Here is a 5,258-nt window from a genome sequence, read left to right as displayed (position 1 = left end):
CAGTGCACAGTATTCATGTCTAATGCTCGCACTTCTGCATCAATGTAGGTGTGTATACACTATATTTCTTTACACTATATAGAATGAAAAAAATGTTGGCATGATTTCATTTATATTTTATTCACAATATTATGATTACAGAGAGAGAGGTTGAATGAAAGAAAAAAAGTTCAACAAAATTAGAGATAACAAGAAAGAAACTAGAGAAATATACATATGTGATATATATTTATATACATATATATCACACATATAGGCATCAAAATGAATATGTGTTCATATATATAAGAAACTAGATAAATATGTATGTGTGTTTTAATTATATACAACAATATCACATTTATGTGTGTATCATATACTGTATATAATATATACAAGTGTTTATAATATATAAATATAGGCAAATATATTGGCTTATGGCTTATGTTCCCTATATCTTATGGGCAAAAAATAAAGGGAAATATAATTGCCTTTATGGTTTATGTACATCATGAGAATGGCGTATGTACATCATGAGTTGCTTTAAATCAATGTTGCTTACGATCCATGAGGAACTTTGAAATCTGTTATCTCTATCTTGCCTCTCACACACAGAAACACACACATACCGTTCCCCCACAACACTGATTAAACCAAAGATCAGCGAATGCATGTGGTCCAAAGACCTTTCATTGCGCATTGTCGCCCATTTTATACGCAGTTTCCCTTTTCATTTTTTTGAAAGAAGCACCTTATTTATTATAAACAAACATAATAATGGTCTAACATTGAAGGCTAAGAGACCAAGATAAACTGCTAAATCCAATGGGCTGGCGTGGATTAAACTGCAAGAGGCATAACGGGGATCGGGGTCTTATTCCTAAAATGGCGGAAGTGACGTTCCCTTGCGTTCCGATGCGTACTACACGTCAGTCCATTGGATTTCGTAGGAGTGGTCTATCTTGCTCCTCTAGTATCTTTGACCAAAGGTCCTATAGCGGAGCAAGATGGACCACTCCTACGAAAAACACGTAGTACGGACATGGGCAGATTCATGGGTAATTATAGGACCCATTTCCGTAACCAGCTTCCGTCCATCTTGCGTTCAAAAGGGAACTGCAGATGCTGGAATATCGAAGGTACACAAAATTGCTGGGGAAACTCAGCGGGTGCAGCAGCACCTATGGAGCGAAGGAAATAAGCGACGTTTCGGGCCGAAACGTCGCCTATTTCCTTCGCTCCATAGATGCTGCTGCACCCGCTGAGTTTCCCCAGCAATTTTGTGTACCTCCGTCCATCTTGCGTCCGCCTCCGCACTCGTATATTTGCTTTGGCCATGGCGTCGACGTCTACTAGTGTTGCATTCTGCTCTGCGGTAAATTGCTCCAATCGGCAATGTAGGCAACCCGACTGTCTTTCTTCAGGTTCCCCGTTAAGGAGGAAAGGTAAGAAAACATTTATAACTTCTGTGGCATATTGAAAATTTTATTTAGCCTGTTCAATCTTTCATTGTAGTTAGATCATAGAGCTCAGATAGTCGAGTCCTCATGGCAACATCCTTGTAAAAATCTTCTCCTCTTTCTACCTCTCTGTTATTTAATGCAGAATAAGAACATATTGGCTATGTTTTGTACTGACAATTTGATAAAGTCTGCCCGAACTTCCAATATAGTTCAGATCTTAGAGCTGGGTGCTCCACTTTGTCTCAGATACAGTCGAGGCCTCTAGTAACATCCTTGTAAAAATCTTCTCCTCAAGAGCATTTTCTTTCTACCTTTCTGTTATTTAATGTAGAATAAGAACATATTGACTGCATGATATTTTCTGTAATTTCAGATGTTGACAGTGGGTCCAGAATACTTGTCGACATGATCTCCAACACCCAACTGCGGAGTACTTGTCAAATAACTGCCGTCTTTGTTCTGAGCATTTCGAACTTGACCAGTTTTCCAACAAGCAGACCAAGAACAGGCTAAATTGGAATGCAGGTCTAAGGCTCTCTGACATCCCTAACCCATCGAAACAACTGTCTACCCAACGCAGGATACTTGAGAGGAAGAATGAGAACCTCACATCTTCACCGAAGCTTCAAAGCAGCAAAGAGGCAAGTAATTTTTAAAATAAAATTTATTTTCTCACTTTTGCTGAATTACAATGCTGTATCCTAAAGGGCCTGTCCCACGAGCATGCGACCTGCATGCGGCAAGCACGACCAAACCGGAAGCGGGGGCCGCGCGGAGATCGAGTGATCCCCGTACAGGACCGGTCCCACCAGCATGCGCCTGCATGCGGCGAGCGCGAACAAACCGGAAGCGGGGGCCGCGCGGAGGTCGAGTGAGTGACGTGAAGTTCGAGCGAAGTCCGCGGGAAGTTCGCACGTGACGTACGGCGTCGAGACGCTGTGTATGCCCGTCGAGGCGGCTGCGGGCCGATAGGCCGTTGCCGCGCGGAATTTTTGAACACGGTAAGTTTTTCGGAGCCCCGCGAGATGTCGGGACCAGGTCCGCACAACTCCATATGGCTCCGGCGATCGAAGTGGGACCGGCCCCGCGAGGCCGTACGGCTCAAACGACCATGTTAGGACGCGCTTGCCGCATGGAGTCGCATGCTCGTGGGACAGGTCCTTAACTGATACAATTGTCAGTGGCACAATATGTAATAGCATGTATGACACTTATATTTTCATGTGTGAGATGTTCGAGAACATTCCAGAACAAACGACGGATCGCCACTCGCCAGATCTGTGTCCGGGCGGCATGCGGCCACCATCAGCCTTGGTGAGAGTGGAGCGGACAAAGAGGAACCATGACTGGGACCGGGGCAGCGGACAGCCGCAGTAAAGCAACGCGTCCTGGGAGACAGTTTCACACAAGGTCATTATTTACCTTTCAATTTTTGTAGCCTGAAATTGGTGCATCACACTAATTTCAAATGAGAATAACCAGTAGATGCTGATTTATTTACATGTATATGCTAAATCCATTTCATTTGTATACCTCTTTTAACCCCATTCTAACTTTTTTTTCCCTCGGCAGTGTCACACAACATACAGGCCGACCATTCTTACTGCTTAGCTGCGGATCAGATTCGTGAGAATGGACTTCAATTCACACCAGATGTAAATCACAGAAGAGCTCTGAAGAATGAAAGACAGTGCAGTTTCCGCCTCAAGAAAAGGGTGCAACAGATGAAGAAATCAACGAAAAAGGGAACTACAGAAAGCAATGCAATTAGTGACTTGATTGGAGGAGAATTTTTACAAGAAAAAGCAATGTCTTTCTTTGCATCACAATTGCAGAATGCGCCAGGACATAGAAGAGCAAGAGGAAGACGATGGAGTTACTCAGACAAGATAGTTGCCTTGTCCCTCTACCACCAGAGTCCCCGAGTATATCACTTTAGCCAGAGTATATCCACACTTCCATCAATTTCATCCCTGCATAGATGGTTGCGTAATGTCGAAGTAAGACCGGGTTTTCCCCCTAAGACCTTGGAGCTTTTGAAGGACAGGGTAGCAGGCATGACAGAGAGGGATACAGTCTGTATAGTCTCCTTTGATGAAACGAGTCTACGTGCAGGCCTCGCGTACAATATTTCTGAAGATACAGTCGAGGGTTTTGAGGACTTTGGATCGCTAGGGAAGATATCACGGACTGCAAACCATGCTCTCGTTTTCATGGTTAGAGGCCTGTTTGGGAAATGGAAACAACCTGTAGGTTACTTTCTGTGGCGAGACTGCACAAGGGCGGACAAACTGCAAACATTTGTATAAGAAGGAACTGCAGATGCTGGAAAATCGAAGGTACACAAAAATGCTGGAGAAACTCAGCGGGTGCAGCAGCATCTATGGAGCAAAGGAGATAGGCAACATTTTGGGCCGAAACCCTTCTTCAGACTGATAGGGGTTGGAGGGAGGCGGGGAGAAGAAAGGAAAAAGGAGGAGGAGCCCGAGGGCTAAGGTAGGAAGGGGAGGAGACAGCAAGGGTTAACAGATTTGTGAGAAATCAATGTTCAAGCCACCAGGATGCAGACTCCCCAAGCGGAATAAGAGGTGCTGTTCCTCCAATTTCCGGTGTTGCTCACTCTGGCCGTGGAGGAGGCCCAGGACAGAGAGGTCGGATACGGAATGGGACGGGGAGTTGAAGTGCTGAGCCACTGGGAGGTCAGGTTGGTTAGTGCGGACCGAGTGGTGGTGTTCGGCGAAACGATCGCCAAGCCTACGCTTGGTCTCACTGATATAGATCAGCTGGCATCTAGAGCAGCGGATGCAATAGATGAAGTTGGAGGAGGTGCAGGTGAACCTCTGTCGCACCTGGAACGACTGCTTGGGTCCTTGAATGGAGTTGAGGAGGGAGGTAAAGCGACAGGTATAGCAGCTCTTGCGGTTGCAAGGGAAAGTGCCCGGGGAAGGGGTGGAGCGGGAGGGAAGGGAAGAATTGACAAGGGAGTTGCGGATGAATGCTTACATAAGGTTAAGGCAATTGGACTACAGCCTAAGGCCGTGGTTTGTGACCAAGGCCCAAGCAATGTTCGACTCTACAACAACTTGGGTGTGACAGAAAATCATCCTTTCTTCATCCACGGAGAAGCCAAGATCGTTTGCCTGCATGACCCGCCACACTTGCTAAAAAACACAAGATCAAATTTGGAGAAGTATGTTTTTGAGGTCATTGGAGAAGATGGCAAAAAGAAACGTATAAAGTGGGCACATATTCGCGCATTTTTTGAAATTGAATCACAGTTGCACATTAGAAAAGTCCATAAACTGACCAGAGGCCACTTTGTTCAAAACAGCTTCTCTAAAATGAGAGTCAACAAAGCAGCGCAAGTGCTCAGCCATTCAGTAGCATCAGGCGTGTTTACCTATTCATCTATGATGGAAAGTTGCCTGGGGAGGCTGCATACTGCGGAGTTCATTGGAATGATAGACGGACTGTTTGATGCATTTAACAGCAGGTGTCTCAAGGCCCAAAAAAAATTAAGGAGGCCCATGTCTGAAAACTCTGCGCATTGGTCATTCTTTCAATCATGCTTGCCTGTACTCCAAAGCTTAAAAGTGCTGGGAGCAAAAAATGTGGTTTATCAAAGGATGGCGGCTTGCAATTTCTTGCATTTCACAGCGGTGGCAGCACATAAAGGAAAACACAGGCGCTCATTTCATGCTCACATCCAGGCTTAATGAGGATGTCGTTGAGAATTTATTCTCGACCATTCGGCGAAAGGGCAGATTCCGAGAAAATCCATCAGTGAAGGAGTTTCGCTGTGCTTTAGATTGGTCA

The sequence above is a fragment of the Amblyraja radiata genome, chromosome 38 (assembly GCF_010909765.2).
Source record: "Amblyraja radiata isolate CabotCenter1 chromosome 38, sAmbRad1.1.pri, whole genome shotgun sequence".
Lineage (NCBI taxonomy): Eukaryota > Metazoa > Chordata > Chondrichthyes > Rajiformes > Rajidae > Amblyraja > Amblyraja radiata.
This window is presented reverse-complemented; position numbering follows the sequence as displayed.